Raw genomic sequence first — 17845 nt, 5'->3', positions numbered from 1 at the left:
AGGCTAACGAATGTAGAGCACCCTCAAAAGTCAGCGGGGAATCGTCAAAGACCTCAACCGGCATTCTGAAAAGCCTGAGTGAGAAGACCTCTAAAATTCCTGCTCAAGTAGCATCTACTGTTATGACCACAGGGGCAGCATTTAAGCCAAAGGCTTAAGTCTCTTCGTTATCGAAGGACTCAACATCAAAGTCATCGACATCGCGGCTATCGATGTCGACCTCAGATTCAACTTTGAATTTTTAAGCCGCAATCGAAGAAACACTTTCTCAAGTCTTTTGGATTCATCTTCGAGGAAGATGACTACATGGTACCCTTTGGGTATGAGCGTTTTGGCACACCTAATATCCTTGATGAGTTTATTACAGATCAATCTCATTTGGAGGACTTTGCTACTTGCCTTAGAGAAACCAGAGGCTTAGACACTTCCCCTGAAGTGGAATTTGCCACACCTTACATCCAAGTGTGGCATACAGGACAGTCATGAATAGGGTTACTAAATATTAGGGCTGGGGGCATCCTGCAAAGGACATAGTTCAAGATGACCTCATGGACATTCTTGATGAAGGCCCCCTCAAAACAGCCTGTGCTGCCTTTTCGTTCAGCTCTCAAGAACACCATCTTGGAGAATGGGAAAAAGTCTGTGACCACATCTGCTGTGAATAAGGAGTTGGTGAGGAAATATAGATCTTCATCTGTTGACTCAGATTTTTTCTCCAGGCATTGTTACTCCAGAATGTTTGGTGGTACAGGCAGCTACCTCCACTTCTAAGGCAGCTGCTTACCCATCCATCCCACCTGATAGGGACAACAAGAAATATGACATGTTAGCAAAAAGGGTGTTCTCTGCTGGGAGCATGGCCTTTAGGCCCATTAAAGCGTCTTGCACCTTGACAAAATATACATTCACTCTGTGGAATGTAATTTCTAAGGCAGCAGATAACACGCCGGAAGGAGGGATGAGGGATGGTTTCAACATCATTAGTGATGGCAAAGATGCTTCAATCAGATCTTGGTGCATCAAACTGTGTTGGTCATTCTATCGTTGAAGTGCAGTCATCAGGAGGCTTGCATGGCTGCGCAAGTCTGGATTCGCACCAACATCCAGTCGAGATTTTAGACATGGCTTTTGATGTGCAGTCACCTCTTTTCTGCCCTCTGCCAAAGCCCCAAAACCACTCTCAGTGCTTTGCGCACAGGACTCCGGTGGGAGGCAGGTTGACCCAGCATCTGAAAGAATGGTGTTACATTACTTCAGATGCTTGGGCACTGAAGACAGTAGCTCAGGAGTACTTTTTGCCATTTCTAAAAAGGCCCCAAATGTTCCCCCAAGCAAGCAATCTCTTCAGGAACCATACCTGCTCCTTTTGCAGGAGACTGCCTCCCTACTGTTGAGAGGTGCAGTGGAAAGGGTACCTGTAGCAGGGCAATACCAAAGTTGGTACTCCATCTATTTTCTGGTTCCCAAGAAAGACGTAGGACTGTGACCCATCTTGGACCTGAGACGCTTGAACAAGTTCCTCATGAAGGACAGATTCAAGATGGCCACACTTTTGTAGATTCTCCAGGCATGGCAGCTCCAGGATTGGATATTGTCACTCGATCTTCAGGATGCTTACTTTCATGTGCCTATACATCCCAAGCACAGAAAGTACCTGAGGTTAGCCATTAGGATTTCTCACTATCGGTTTAGAGTACTGCCTTTCAGGCTGACCTCCGCCTGAGGGTTTTCACCAAGTTGGTGGCATTGGCTACAGAACAGGTTCTAGGACAACTGAGCAGCACCTGCCACTCTCTCCACAAACTGGGCTTCCAGCTCAATTTGAAGAAGTCCCAGGTGATACCTTCCCGAAAGCTGCAATTCATTGATTGGAGCAGTCCTAGCCTCTTCTTTGGGGAAGGCTTCGCCCCCCGCCCCTCCGAGTTGAGGGTTTAACATATATTGCAGATGGTAATGACATTTTAAAACGCTCAACATCTACCGGCTTTCGATTTTCTGAGGTTGCTGGGCCTCATGGCATCCTGCATTTTCCTGGTGCCAGAAGCCCGCCTAAAGATGAGGGCCTTCAAGTGGGCCCTCAGATCCCAATGGTGACGGTTTTCATGCAGGATGATGAACCTTCTTCAGGTCCCGAGCAAGGTTGCACAGTAACTCCTGTGGTGGGCCTAAGGAGAATGTGATGATAGGGAAACCTTTTTGGCAACCCTGGCCGGTGATAACAGTGGTCACAGATTCTTCCCTCACAGGATGGGGAGCTCACATGAGTGATCTTAGGGTCAGCTGTCTTTGGTCCTCTTCAGACTACACATACACCTTTTAGAGCTGAGGGCAATCAGACTGGCGCTGATAGCCTTTTTGCTGTCCATACAGGGGAAGAACATCCTGATAATGATGGACAACACAGTGGCCATGCATTACCTCAACAAGAGAGGAGATGTAGGGTCACTGCCACTGTGCAGGGAGGCAATGCAGGTCTGATTTTGGGCACTACAATGCAGAATTTCTCTGTCATTTCTCTGTCAGCTGTTCACCTAGTTGGAGAATAGAGCACAACAGTGGACACTTTGAGCAGGCAGAGCAGTGTCTCCCGTGAGTTGGAGGTAGCTCAGGCAGTCCTTATACAGATCGTTGCCCTTTGGGGAACCCCTCACGTGGATCTGTTCACATCCAGTATCAACAGGAAATGTGACCTATTCTGCTCCAGGGAATTTCCTCAGAGAGGAGCTCTGGGGGATGTGTTCATAGTAGACTGGGAATTTCCACTTCTATACACATTCCCACCAGTCCCTGTCATTCCTCATGTCATCAAGAGGATGAGGAAGTTTGAGACGTCCATGATCCTGACTGGTCCAGATTGGGCCAGGAGGATGTGGTACCTAGAACTTCTAGGCATGTCCATCTGCCCTCAATTCCCTCTTCCCCAGAGAGTTGATCTCCTCTCACAAGAGAGAGGCCGTCTTCTTCACCCAGAAATCAAAACACTGAACCTTCACGCCTGGTTTCTGAGAGGTTAACATACAAAGATTGGGACCTCCCAGAAGATGTGATGAAGGTGTTGCTTTCAGCCAGAAGACCAGCAACAAAAACACTATACCACCACCGTTGGAAGGAGTTTTGCAGCTTGTGTAGAGCTAAGGATATTGATCCTTTCCATTGCACACCTGTGGTGCTTTCTCTTTTTTGCTGCAGCTGGCCCACCAGGGGTACAGGTGGCTACTGTCAAGGGTTACTTGGCAGCGTTATCCATCTTTACACTCACACCAGAACAAGGCTCTTATTTTAAAATACCCATTTTGATCCAGTTCCTCAAGGGACTGACAAAAATGCCCCTCACTCCCTTTCATAGTCCTGTACTGGGATCTGATTTTGGTACTAACATTTTTGATGGGAGCTCCATTTGAACCATTCAATTCCTGTTCACTCAGGTTATTAACCTTCAAAATACTCTTTGTAGTAGCCATCACTTCTGCTCACAGGGTAAGTGAGCTACAAGCTCTCATGTAAACCTCCTTTCACTATATTTTACAGGGAGAAGGTACTTTTGAGGGTTCATCCCTCCCTCCTCCTCAAGGTGGTGTCCAAATTCCATATGACACAGAAAATTAGTTTGCCAGCATTTTATACACCTCCTCATCCTTCCAAGGAGGAAGAGAGGTTGCATAGACCTGACCATAAAAGGGCTCTACATTTTTATATTTCCAGGTTTGCAAATGTCAAGCAAGATGATCAACTCTTTGTGGGTTATACTGGGCATAGACTAGGACATGCCATGACTAACCAAACTTTGTCACGTTGGATTATTCTGTGTATTTCAGAATGTTATTTTATAGCTGGGAAAGATGTCCCTGCAAATTTAAGGGCACATTCCAGTAGGGAGTGGCAACCACTTTCAGTGCAGGACATTTGTAATGCTGCAACTTGGTCTTCAATGCACACCTTTTCAAAACATTACTGTTTGGATACCTTTTTGGGCAGGACGCTGGGTTTGGGAAAGCCGTTTTGCAGTAAGAAAAATGTCACTGGCCCCACCTCCATCTATGAAACTACTATGGGCATCTATCAAAGATGAGGAATCTGTGGGAGGACACAATTCATTAGAAGAACAAGTTACTAACCCCTGGTAATGCTTTTTCTACTGGATGTTCCTCCAACAGATTCCTCATCGCCCTCCCAGCCTACCCCTCTGACTGTGGGTGCATTTTTTAATACACTTCTCTCTTTCAACACCATGCGGGTTTTCATAATCCTCAAGTCAGCTATGAAGAAAGAGGGAAAGAGATGTACTGAGGCAATGGGCGCACTGTATGCTATTTATACCATCATCAGTGTCATGTCCGAACAAGAGGATGGATACCGTTGAAAAGCGCCTTCTGCTGTTGAAATTCTATTCCGAGACTGCAAGCAGGATATCGGTATATCAAAGATGAGGAATCCGTGGAGGAACATACAGTAGAAAGAACATTACCTGGGGTAAGTCATTTGTTCTTCTTATGTTCTGCTATCTTTAATCATACACCTTGGCGACTTCTGTGGTGAGAGTTGATAATTGTAATGTTCCTTTGTTCTTAACTTTGAGGTGAAGCCTGTGTACATAGACTTTACCCAAAATGAAATTGCTAATAACTTTGGACTCACTTGACGTATTTGGATGACATTTTCCACAGAATAAAGGATGTCACGTGTCCCCCATGCTGGACATTTTGGGAAACATTTGTTAAACGATGAAAAAGTTATTAATTAAGCAAAGAAAATGCAGTTTTCATCCTGGTTCCATTAATTTTTCCATAGAGAAAAAGTGCATCGATTGAACACCCCATGTGTGAAAAACCGATGGATGGATTTGGACCAAATAAGAAACAACTTGGGCACAAAGCATTGAAGATATTTCTTTTGCTGGTCTGGGGTAAATCTGTCCAGTAGTTTTTAAAATATTTGGCCGAGTAAGGGGTATCCCGCTCCTCACAAACATGTATACATCTCTCATGGTGCTTTGCAGCAGAGAGGTGCAAAGGCTTTTCCGAAATGAAAGCCTGCAATTATTTGGGTTGATCAATGCCAGTTATTCCCGTCGTTGCTCAATGCAAGTGATTCCCGTGATAATACCAGAGGTAGCTGAAAATGTGTAGCGTTCAAAAAACTATTTGGACAGGGGAAAACGGTGTAATCACATCAGGATAGAGTTGGCAAATGGGAAAAAGGACAACATGTGAAGAGGAGGGTTTGGTGGTTAGGAGTCGGTTGGGGAGCCAGTTATGTGCAGAAAATGTTTTGCTTATCGGGGTAATTCAAGAAGATTACTGCAGTGACGTTGCAAGACACTCTCAGAAAAGAAACTGCATCACTCGAAACAAAGTGTGTTAGGAGTTAATGGGAAGGGGTCAGGGAGGGAAAAGGCAATTGAATGGAATCGGGGGACCAAGTAGAGAGGAGGGGGACACATGGCGAGTATCTGTGAGAACCGGCAAGACTTTTTAATTTTCAAACATTTTCCTGTTATATTAGGTATTGGCACACTGCTACGCTATTGCAGGAATCTGCTTGATTGCTAATGATTCTGGGGAAATTATCATGGGAATAGGAAATGGAAAAAAAAATCTTTAATTTCACAGTCGCAGAGATCACATCTCCTAGGCAGAGGGCAATGGGTCTGTGAAAGAAATTGGTACATCATGTACAGTGGACACGGCCATAGCCAATGGGCACTGAGCCCACTATGTTTTTAATATTTGGAGCAACATTGATAGTGGGCACGGCTTAAGGCGGTGGCCAATGGGCCCTGAGGCCTCCAGGTAAGGCCCTCTGTGTTTTTACAAAAATGTGGGGCAAAATGGACAGTGGGCATAACCAAGTAAAGTTGTGGGTACCAGTTGGTACTCTTCTGGTTTTCTGTCCCCAACTTATATAGCTCTCTCTTTTTGAGGGTTCGTCAACTATCCCTAACCAACCTGCTTGCTTCCTTCCCCTCCGTGGTCGTGTATGTATGAGAAAAGACTTAAAAGTGGGGTTAAGACCCACCCACTTTCTCTGCATGGGCTTGCCGCCCAGGAGATTTGGCGGTGCTGGAAGATGGAGCCCAATGTTTATTTTTAGGGCTGTATCATCTGGATCACTGTGGGTATGTCCAGGGGCATTCCCCCTTTCAAGTCCATGGTGGTCTAGTGCATATCCGGGATTACCGGCCAGCTCGGCCATTCCCATTTGTTCTGCAGCTCGGGGCTGTTGCATGGCTGCTCTAAGTTTCTGCGCAGCCGCTTCGTGTCTCGGTGCGGTGTGGTTGGTGCTGCCGTCCCCCTCTCTCTCTCTCTCTCCGCTTCACTGAATTTTCATTATCGCAGGTAGCCGTCTCTGATCTTCTAGGCTTGCACCTTCAGTTTTCGTTGTCTCTTTCTCTGGACCCTGCTCCTGAAATGGGAAAAAAGCCTGGCCAGGCTAGAGACATGGTTCTGCACGGAAACAAAGGGGCACAAGGAGGTGACGGTGAACAGGAACTGAGCATCTCTATGCTGCTGCCACCACCCACCTTAGATGTAGGGCTGGCTCTGGCAACAGCTATGGCAGGCCCCCTCTCCCTTGGCTGAGAGGGGTTCCAGCTGCCCTTTTGACATGCTCCTCCCCAGATCCCCTCAGATGGGAACCATCCTCCGGGATGTGATCAGGCACATGTTACCTCCTGTCCCGCCACCTGCGCCCATAGTCATTCCTCCTATAACTCCAGCACCTCAGGCCCCCACGCAGCCTCACTGTCCACGCCGGCTCCCATGGATCCGGCTCCTCTGCCTACGCAGCAGCCTCCGGCTCTGGTCACCACACCTCAGCCTGTAGCGCCCAGTACTCCTCCACCTGTTCCAGACCAGCAGGATACCCATGTGGACACCAGTGAGGAGGAGGACCCTGACACTCCGTCTTCATTCCATGAATGGCTTGCAGGTCTGACTGAATTCTTGGGGTTTCCAAAATCTGAGGTTGAACAACCAGAGGTGGGGGTTTTGGCCGAGGTCCTCACTCTCGCTCCGTGGCTAGAACGGGGATTCCGATGCAGAAGGACGTTGTCGCCTTGGCCAAAAAGGGATCGCTTAAACTCCATTCGGCGCAGCCCACCAATCGGCGCCTCGACGCCAAGTACAATCAATTGGAGCGGGATACACTCTTGCTGTCGGCACACCCTCAAACACACTCTTCGGTGATTGCCACAGCCTCTATTCTAAGTCGCAGACTATTCCTTGGCCACCTAGTCCTCGGCTCTGCTAGGCAAGGAGGAGACGATCTTGGAGGCATATGGAAAGAAGGTCTATTCCAATGCCTCGTCAATATAATGCAGACGCCATGCTCGCAGCCGTTAACCAAAGGCTTTGGCAGGAAATAGCCGACTTCCTTCCGGAACTTCCGGTACACAGTCAGGCGTGCTTCAAGGTGGGGCTGGCAGAAGCAAAGATGGTGGCTCAAGACATCATGGAGTCAACAGTCGTGCATATAGACACCTCAGGCCGTGCCATCTGCATCTCCACGGACATGAGAAGGACCGCCTGGCTGCGGGCTACTAGGTTCAACTCGGACATACAGGAGCCAGGAGCGCATGTTGGACCTTCCATTCGAGGGTAGCGACCTCTTTCATTCCACCACCCAGGAGAAACTTGATAAGAAGAAGAACAGTTCCAAGACTGCGAAATCCTTATCCTCACCAAGTCCACACCCAAGACGTACAGCCAGATGCACCAATGTTCTGATAAGTGGTAGGCCTTCGCTGGGTTGCAGGGCTTCCAGGATTGAAGGTCCAGGCAGCCGGACTGATCTCCAAGCCAGCACCGCTGCAAACAGCACAAGGTGGGGAATAAGGGCTTCTTTCAGTCCCCTTCCTCAGCCCTAGCCTCAGAGGTAAAAATGGCATGACATTCCACTCCGGGTCCATGTGTCTCCGGTGGGGGGGCAGGCTTGCCCTTCATGCACAGTTTTGGCGCACCAGGTTTGCCTACCCCTGGATCCTATCAGTAGTGTCCACGGGCTACCGCCTTCAGGTCCCTCCCTCCCCTCTCTCTTCTCCTCCACAACCAGAGATTGGGCCAGCAACTCTATTGGTGGAAATTTGAGCCCTCGTACAGAGCCAGGCAGTGGAAGATGTCCCAGCCTCCCAGAGGGGCATGGGCTTCTACTCCAGAATTGTTGTCATACACAAGAACCACCAGGCTGGCCTGAGAGTTGTTTGACCTGTCCACCCTGAACCTTTTACCTCCTGCTTCAAAAGTTCAAAATGGCTACCCCAGCGCTTGCAGCAGAGACACTGTGCAAGGGAAATTGGATGTGCTCCCTCGATCTGAAGGATGCATACCTACACTTCCTGATTTGGCAGCCTCATTGGTCCTTCCCGAGGTTCAGGATCATGGGCTTTCATTTCTAATGCAAGGTTCTACCATTTGGCCTCAATTCAGTCCCCAGGGCCTTTACCAGACTTATGAATGCAGTGGCAGCCCTTCTCAGGGCCCAGGGGCACCATGTCTAGCCATACCTAGACCGCTGACTCGTCAGGTCGAGATCCCTGGAGGCGGCTCATCACACCTCCTCCGCCCTCATGAATATGCTACACGAATTGGGATGGATTCTCCATCAGTATCAAGAAGTCACAGCTGGAGCTGACGCAGAGTGTAGCGTTCCTGGGCTGTAGTGAAAAGGGGAACCCGCACCCCCTAGGGGCCATCCCTTGGTGCAATAAATTACTCCTAATCACTCTCCCACACAAGTAAGAATCTATGCGAGGCACAATGAACTCAGTCTGGAAGAAAGTCAATCACACAGAAGATTTGATGCTTGCATTTATTTACCACATACACTAATTATAATCAAGCAGCAGTTTTCAGTAAAATGGGAATTAAAGTGCAAGCTGAATAATACAGATTATCAATCACAGATGAATATGCAATTATGGATCTTACGCTCCTAGGAATCGTAGCTGGAGGTACGATTGAATCACACCCAGGACCCACGCCACTCAGTATGCCCGGCGCCGTTCAGGGACTGGCCTAGTCCCCCGAAGCCCTGCACCCAAAGCGGGAATGTGATGCCAGGAGCCTCTGCCCTATAGTGCACGGCCGGTTGTCCAGGCGTTGTTTCTCTCCGTGCGCGCGTCTCACGAACAGCCCAGGAAGAGTCCTCCCCTAACTGGCCCAGGTAAAGTTCTCTTATTAGGGGCTGCATGTCAATCACTATGACTTACTAGCTCTTCGAGAATCTTCTGGGCCCAACCTTTTATGCAACAAAACATGTTTTCGCCTGGAAAGTTACAACTAGAAACGGCCAATCTTGGCTCCCAGGCTCCATGTACGTTGTTTTGAGAAGGCCTACTACATTCCTGTGTTATCAGTGCACCTGACTCGCAGAGCGAAGAAGAGCAAGGCTGTGCCTGGCTCCTAGAAGCTGCGCAGGGCTTCTTGCAAAACTAGATGTTTTTGTCTTCAAGAAGGGCCTTTGCAGTTAACCCCTCACAAGCATGCAGGCTCACCCAGTTCGAGAGGCCTGGCTGGTTCAGCATTTTCCTCCACGCTTTGAATAAGCTCTAAATACACGCAAGATAGCTCAGTAGGTTAACGCAAGCGCAGGTTACCGCAAGCGCCAAGAGGCTTTTCACAACATTCCACCCCTTTCGAAATGAGGCTTAAAAATGCTGACTTAGTTCCATGATCTAGAGGCATGTATGGTGTGCTGTAGGCCAATCAAACGTTTTTCTAGCGCAGTCATTCTATTATAGAGGAAAGCTATTCCGCGTAAGAGCCCAATAACAACGACAGCAATTAGTATTAGGGAAATTAGCAGCCACAGCAAGGGATGCAACATTACATTAAGCAGCTTTGTAGAGGAGGGTGACCATCGAGTGAATACATCCCACCGGTGGTGAGTAGTAACTGATTGCAAATGGTCAGCAGTTTTGATTAATTGATTCCTGTCTATCAGCATTTTGCACTCTGCAGAGATAATCGAGGTAGCTAACATTTGGAAGTCTTTCCAAGCAGTTTGAGCAAATTGTCTTATAGCTTGAAGCCTGGCAGTGATTACTCCATAGTTTAGAGTCCAGTTAAGTAGTTGCGTGAGCTCGGCATGCAAAGTGGTGTGAGATCATCGGGTCAATGAATATAGGGTGTGAGTAGCAATGTCTAAGATAGTCACGACCTGATATACACAAAATACTTGAGGGTTTCCTAGCAACCTATAATTATTAATAAGCAAGGAATGATTAGTAACTATACAGGCCTTGTGCTGGTTTATTTGGAAAATGTCAGTCCCATTAATGTGGTATTGCATCCAGGTGCACTCCCCGGCTATGGGATGCATGCATGGGTCCGGAATCCTCCCAGTTTGGGGACACACCCACCCCTGATCCCAGGGCATGCAGGTGTGACTGTGGATGGTGTAGTTTTGGCTGTCTAGCCATTCCCCTCGTATCTGTGGAACCCACCAGGAACCATTTATTTTCATAGGCAAGTCTATAAAAGGGCACCATATTTCTAAAGCATAAGCGGTTCTATTAACTTGCATTAAAGCGTGGCATGTGTTATTCATGCAATCAAAAGCAAGCGGTTTAATCCATATGTTTGCTGGTAACTGTAGCTCTGTGTGCCAGTGGGTTGAGGATAGTCGCCCCCACTCGGAGCGAAAAGCCAACACCTGCTGATTTAACAAGGTTTGCCATAAAATGCATCGGGTGTCTTTAGCAGTCTTATTGACCTTCCCTATGATAGAAAATATGTCTTCATAGCTAAAATTCTGCCATCTCCAATGGTTGTCAATACTTGTAGCAGTGTTTCGCAGGGTAGGGCTTATCAATGGGCCCCACTGGGCTAGAGGTTTTATAGCAGCGCTGGCATCAGAACCCATAGTAGCTAACTTATTGCGCACAGTTTCTATGTCAAAAGCGTTTAAAGCTCCCGTTCCCACCCCCGCTGCTCCCGCAATCAATGAATCTAGCCCCCTAGCTACGCGCAATTTGGTAATGGGCCACAGAAATTGACTACATTTGTAGCAGCTTGGTTGCAATAATGAAACATTACCTCGTGATAAATCTATGTCTAAGTGTACCACTGTAATGATAGAGGCGTGCATTACATGTTTGCAATTTAAATGTTATCTTACTACTGGAAAATCTAGCATGTTCACAGTTTCTACCTTGTGTGACTTAAAGAATACCATTCTCCAAGTGGGATGCCTGCCATATATAATATTAGTTTTTGATACCGCGTGCTCTGAAGAACAGGATAGCTTGTTGGACGGAGCTCTTTAAAAGATCACCTCCGGAGGACTTGAAGGACTTCGTCAAGCACAAGTCAAGGCCCAAGGTAGGGAATTGTTTTCATCCGCACCCCGCAGGGGTGACTCCTTACCAAGGAAATGTCCGAGCGGGTACCGAGGCTGCTTCAGCTACCGGTCGCCAGGCCGACAGGTTGCTAGATCCTGCCGGTGATATTGCTGAGGGACCGCAGGGTTCTTTTACCGGGTGCCCACCCAAGGGGCTACACCCTACTACCAGACAAATGTCTGAGAGGGTACCTGTATGCACCACTATCAGTGCCACAGCCGAGGGCACGATGCCTACCAGGCCCCATCTTGAGGTGCAGGGTAGGCCTCATGCTCCACCGCCAAGAGCCCTGGAGGAGGCCAGGCCTAGCGTGGCAAGCACCCCGGCGCAGGCACGTGGCATGCAGCCCTACAAAATGGCTGCCACGCCAGACAAGATGGCTGTTTGTCTGATACCACCCCCTTTTGGGGAGTAGGTGGGAGAATGTGTTTCGAGGTGGGACTGTTCTTCACCAGGTACGTGGCCTACAGCATATCCTTCAGCGCCACAGCGCAGATACACACTGCAGGCAGCAAAGCAGAGTACGCCCAAACCTAAGCAACCTCAGGGCCTACTCCTGCGCCACCTAATGCCCCACCGGGCTGTGAGGACAGGTTTTTGGAGAAATTCTCACGCTTATGAGATCCCCTCAGATGGGAACCATCCTCCCGGATGTGATCAGGCACATGTTACCTCCTGTCCCGCCACCTGCGCCCATAGTCATTCCTCCTATAACTCCAGCACCTCAGGCCCCCACGCAGCCTCACTGTCCACGCCGGCTCCCATGGATCCGGCTCCTCTGCCTACGCCGCAGCCTCCGGCTCTGGTCACCACACCTCAGCCTGTAGTGCCCAGTACTCCTCCACCTGTTCCAGACCAGCAGGATACCCAGGTGGACACCAGTGAGGAGGAGGACCCTGACACTCCGTCTTCATTCCATGAATGGCTTGCAGGTCTGACTGAATTCTTGGGGTTTCCAAAATCTGAGGTTGAACAACCAGAGGTGGGGGTCCAGGCCGAGGTCCTCACTCTCGCTCCGTGGCTAGAACGGGGATTCCGATGCAGAAGGACGTTGTCGCCTTGGCCAAAAAGGGATCGCTTAAACTCCATTCGGCGCAGCCCACCAATCGGCGCCTCGACGCCAAGTACAATCAATTGGAGCGGGATACACTCTTGCTGTCGGCACACCCTCAAACACACTCTTCAGTGATTGCCACAGCCTCTATTCTAAGTCGCAGTCTTCCTCGGCCACCTAGTCCTCGGCTCTGCTAGGCAAGGAGGAGAAGATAATGGAGGCATATGGAAAGAAGGTCTATTCCAATGCCTCGTCAAGATAATGCAGACGCCATGCTCGCAGCCGTTAACCAAAGGCTTTGGCAGGAAATAGCCGACTTCCTTCCGGAACTTCCGGTACACAGTCAGGCGTGCTTCAAGGTGGGGCTGGCAGAAGCAAAGATGGTGGCTCAAGACATCATGGAGTCAACAGTCGTGCATATAGACACCTCAGGCCGTGCCATCTGCATCTCCACGGACATGAGAAGGACCGCCTGGCTGCGGGCTACTAGGCTCAACTCGGACATACAGGAGCCAGGAGCGCACGTTGGACCTTCCATTCGAGGGTAGCGACCTCTTTCATTCCACCACCCAGGAGAAACTTGATAAGAAGAAGAACAGTTCCAAGACTGCGAAATCCTTATCCTCACCAAGTCCACACCCAAGACGTACAGCCAGATGCACCAATGTTCTGATAAGTGGTAGGCCTTCGCTGGGTTGCAGGGCTTCCAGGAATGAAGGTCCAGGCAGCCGGACTGATCTCCAAGCCAGCACCGCTGCAAACAGCACAAGGTGGGGAATAAGGGCTTCTTTCAGTCCCCTTCCTCAACCCTAGCCTCAGAGGTAAAAATGGCATGACATTCCACTCCGGGTCCATGTGTCTCCGGTGGGGGGGCAGGCTTGCCCTTCATGCACAGTTTTGGCGCACCAGGTTTGCCTACCCCTGGATCCTATCAGTAGTGTCCCCGGGCTACCGCCTTCAGGTCCCTCCCTCCCCTCTCTCTTCTCCTCCACAACCAGAGATTGGGCCAGCAACTCTATTGGCGGAAATTTGAGCCCTCGTACAGAGCCAGGCAGTGGAAGACGTCCCAGCCTCCCAGAGGGGCATGGGCTTCTACTCCAGAATTGTTGTCATACACAAGAACCACCAGGCTGGCCTGAGAGTTGTTTGACCTGTCCACCCTGAACCTTTTACCTCCTGCTTCAAAAGTTCAAAATGGCTACCCCAGCGCTTGCAGCAGAGACACTGTGCAAGGGAAATTGGATGTGCTCCCTCGATCTGAAGGATGCATACCTACACTTCCTGATTTGGCAGCCTCATCGGTCCTTCCTGAGGTTCAGGATCATGGGCTTTCATTTCTAATGCAAGGTTCTACCATTTGGCCTCAATTCAGTCCCCAGGGCCTTTACCATACTTATGAATGCAGTGGCAGCCCTTCTCAGGGCCCAGGGGCACCATGTCTAGCCATACCTAGACCGCTGACTCGTCAGGTCGAGATCCCTGGAGGCGGCTCATCACACCTCCTCCGCCCTCATGAATATGCTACACGAATTGGGATGGATTCTCCATCAGTATCAAGAAGTCACAGCTGGAGCTGACGCAGAGTGTAGCATTCCTGGGCTGTAGTAAAAAGGGGAACCCGCACCCCCTAGGGGCCATCCCTTGGTGCAATAAATTACTCCTAATCACTCTCCCACACAAGTAAGAATCTATGCGAGGCACAATGAACTCAGTCTGGAAGAAAGTCAATCACACAGAAGATTTGATGCTTGCATTTATTTACTACATACACTAATTATAATCAAGCAGCAGTTTTCAGTAACATGGGAATTAAAGTGTAAGTTGAATAATACAGAGTATCAATCACAGATGAATAAGCAATTATGGATCTTATGCTCCTAGGAATCGTAGATGGAGGTACGATTGAATCACACCCAGGACCCATGCCACTCAGTATGCCCGGTGCCGTTCAGGGACTGGCCCAGTCCCCTGAAGGCCTGCACCCAAAGCGGGAATGTGATGCCAGGAGCCTCTGCCCTCTAGTGCACGGCTAGTTGTCTAGGCGCTGTTTCTATCCGTGCGCGCGTCTCATGAACAGCCCAGGAAGAGTCCAGGAAGAGTCCTCCCCTAACTAGCCCAGGTAAAGTTCTCTTGTTAGGGGCTGCATGTCAATCACTATGACATACTAGCGCTTCGAGAATCTTTTGGGCTCAAACATTTATGCAGCAAAACGTGTTTTTGCCTGGAAGGTTACAACTAGAAACGGCCAGTCTTGGCTCCCCAGCTCCATGTACGTTGTTTTGGGAAGGCCTACTACATTCCTGTGTTGTCAGTGCACCTGACTCGACCTGACTGCTAGGAGGGATACTACTCGGACCCAGTACAAAAGCAAGTGGACTAGGTTTTGCCACTGGAGGGAGTCCAAGGAGGTCGATCCTCTTAATTGCAAGTTGCACAATGTGCTATCCTTTTCTGCTCACCTCGCTCACTCGGGGGTGCAAATAGACACATGCTGCACCTGTCTTGTGGCCATCGGAGCCTACCGGAACTCGGAGGAGGACGTTTTCTCTTCCTCCAGCTTGGTGGTTAAAAGACATTTGGCGGGCCTCACTAGGCTCTACCCGCCTATCAAGAAGCCACACCCTATGTGGGATCTCAACATTGTGTTGGGCGCCTTGGCGCATAAACCGTTTGAGCCAATTGTATCTGCGGACATCAGGCTGGTCACCATTAAGACAGCCCTCTTGGTGGGTCTTACGTCTGCACGCTGGGTCAGCAAAATCCAAGGTCTGGTGGCTTTGGATCCTTACACTACCTTTCATAGGGTCAAGGTGGTCCTTAGAACACATCCCGCGTTCTGGCCTAAAGTAGTCTCTTTGTTCCACCTAAATGAGGAGATAGTGCTACCTACTTTCTTCGCGGACCCTAATGACGATGCTCAGACGGTCCTGCACTGTCTAGATGTTAGGCACGCTCTAACATTCTACTTGGACAGAATCAAAAGCTTCTGCAAATCTGGGGCTCTGTTTGTCACCTTCGGGGAGTCAAAGCCAGGATATCAGGCTTCTAAGGCCTCCATAGCAAGGTGGATGGTTTCGGCCATTAAGGAGGCCCATGAGGGGCAGCACAAACCGCTTCGGCAAATATGCATGCCCACGCTATCAGAGCCAAGGCCTTGGCCTTTGCGTTCCAGAGGCACCTTCCGTGGCAGGTCATCAGCAGGGCGGCCACGTGGGCCTCTCCTTCGGCCTTCTGCAAGCACTACTGTTTGAATGCCGGCTCCAGGTCAGAAGCGGCATTCGGGCAGGCAGTTAAGAAACTTGTTTTCTTAAGGAGGGTCACCTCTCCACCATGGGGCTACATTCAGTTGTAATCACCCATACAGTATAGAGTAAAGGGGACGGGACGTAGGAGTAATTACAAGTTACTCACTGTAGTGACTAACGTCCTCCTAGTCCATAGTCCCCTTTCCTCCATACGTCACACCATCCTCCCATGTAATAAAACTGGTGTAATTTGGCAATGGTAATATTGTCGACGTGTCAATGGGGACTGAGCAGTGGCACCGGTGGGCAGAGACAAGGGAGCGCATGCTCCCAGGGCCGCGCCCAGACGCACCTCTAAATTTAAATGGGAAGATTTATTGTGGTGAAAAAGGTTCTGTCTCCCGTCCCTAGCGAGGGACACCAATACAGTATGGAGGAAAGGGGACTATGGACTAGGAGCAATGTTTTTCTAATATCTGCAGAGAGGGGACAGAAAATAATGAAATGGGCCAATGTCTCCCTTTCCCCGCAAAGACAGAGCGAAGTAGCTCCAACTGGACATCACGACCCTCAGTGGTAACATGATAAACCTGGCCTCAGTGGGGAAGGCCTTGTGATGTGAATACGTAACAAACAGGTACCCAACTGCCCCCTCATTAGGAGAGAGAGGCGGATAGAGTCTTACTTGGGTTATTTGAATGATTTCTTCCTCCTCAATACCAGCACAAAATAAAATGCATAATCTTAAATTTAAAAGTAGTTTTAGAAGCGTGTCCAGCATTTCAGTCTTCTCAAATCACATCCCTAGAAATGGGTTCTGATGAATGTAAGCCATCCTATACCAACTTGTGAATGACAACACGTTTTTAATTATAGCCTTTGTCAGATTCTCTTCTTTATCAGTCCGAACAAATATATAAAGATATGTTGTGATGAACAACAAACAACTTAGAATAGGTGCTGTTTTCTTTAAAGGACAGGAAGACAAATTAAAATACAAGACAATACCAAGCATTAGTGTTCATTTAATTATCCTAGTTGGTAATCAATTTCTTTGTTTCTTCGTGCATATGCATATATATATATATATATATATATATATCGAAAGCAAAGAGAGAAAAAGCTGATTACAGCTTTACGGCAGCACTCCCCTCCAAATATAAAATATCAGCCGGACGAAAAAAGGATCTCAATTATTAGTCCTTTATTTTTCAAAAAGGTGGACAGGTAAACATAGAGAAACAAACAATAACGCGTTTCACCCTAACGGGCTTCGTCGGATTGTGATATATAATATTTATTTGTGCTTGGATGAACAATACACATAATACTTAAATAGGGGGCCACGGCTGTAGTGGGAAGATCATGTCATGGTAGAATGGCCAAGCATGTGGTGGAATGGGGTCCACATGGTCAGGAGACTACAAATGGTGTACGATAGCTGCACCTGAGCATATAAAACTACAATGCATATGATACTACCAAACTTATGATGCACTAGCCAATATAAGGTATTACTTGGGGATTTTAACCTGCGCTTGCCTGCGATGATGGTAACACCTGGTCATGTCAACCTTAACCCTGCATATGATAACTTTATCTGGATTATGAGGGTTTATCTGACATCGCTATCGGGATAAGCACTTTCCTCTAACATGAGGTATGCCCGAACCTTGCAAGAAAACCTGCAAGATGCAGGCAGGCCTGTCTTTCTGAGGTTGATAAGTGCAGTATTACTAAGTTGGAGAATAGTACTCAGAAACAGAAAGACTGACTGACTATCTGGCCATTGAGGCTGCACTTTGCATATAGTGGAGACACCTGGGCATATAAAGCTGTACCTGGCATGTGAGTCAATAACGGTTAAACACTACTTTGCCAAAAGGGGCTGCACTTAGATTATGGTCACAGTACTTTTGCAATTGAGACAGTACATTTAATTAAATGATTTTAGCTGGTGTACAATAGCATTTGAAGCTGCACCTATCAAATGGTAACAGTACTTGAGCATATGAGCAAACACCTTGACTATGATGGCTATCTGTTCTGAGACAAAACAGCTGGAATGCACTGGCAGTAAGTAGCTACATGAGGCTCGAATGAATGGCATATACAAGCAGTGCCTCTGGCTTATGATAACTCAGTTGTGTGTGCCTCTTTGTAATAATGGATGCACCCCAGCACATCACAGCAAGACTATTTGCTTAA

General features: G+C 48.5%; 1 protein-coding gene across 7 annotated transcripts in view; it reads left to right on the top strand.

The window, feature by feature from the left end:
• CACNA1E (calcium voltage-gated channel subunit alpha1 E) overlaps nt 1–17845 on the top strand; it is a 3100882-nt gene that overhangs the window by 2904428 nt on the left and 178609 nt on the right. The window lies entirely within an intron of this gene.

Source organism: Ambystoma mexicanum, chromosome 1q (assembly GCF_040938575.1).
Source record: "Ambystoma mexicanum isolate Mex_15411 chromosome 1q, UKY_AmexF1_1, whole genome shotgun sequence".
NCBI lineage: Eukaryota > Metazoa > Chordata > Amphibia > Caudata > Ambystomatidae > Ambystoma > Ambystoma mexicanum.
Note: the sequence above shows the minus strand (reverse complement) of the source record. Positions and strands in the feature narration are given on the sequence as shown.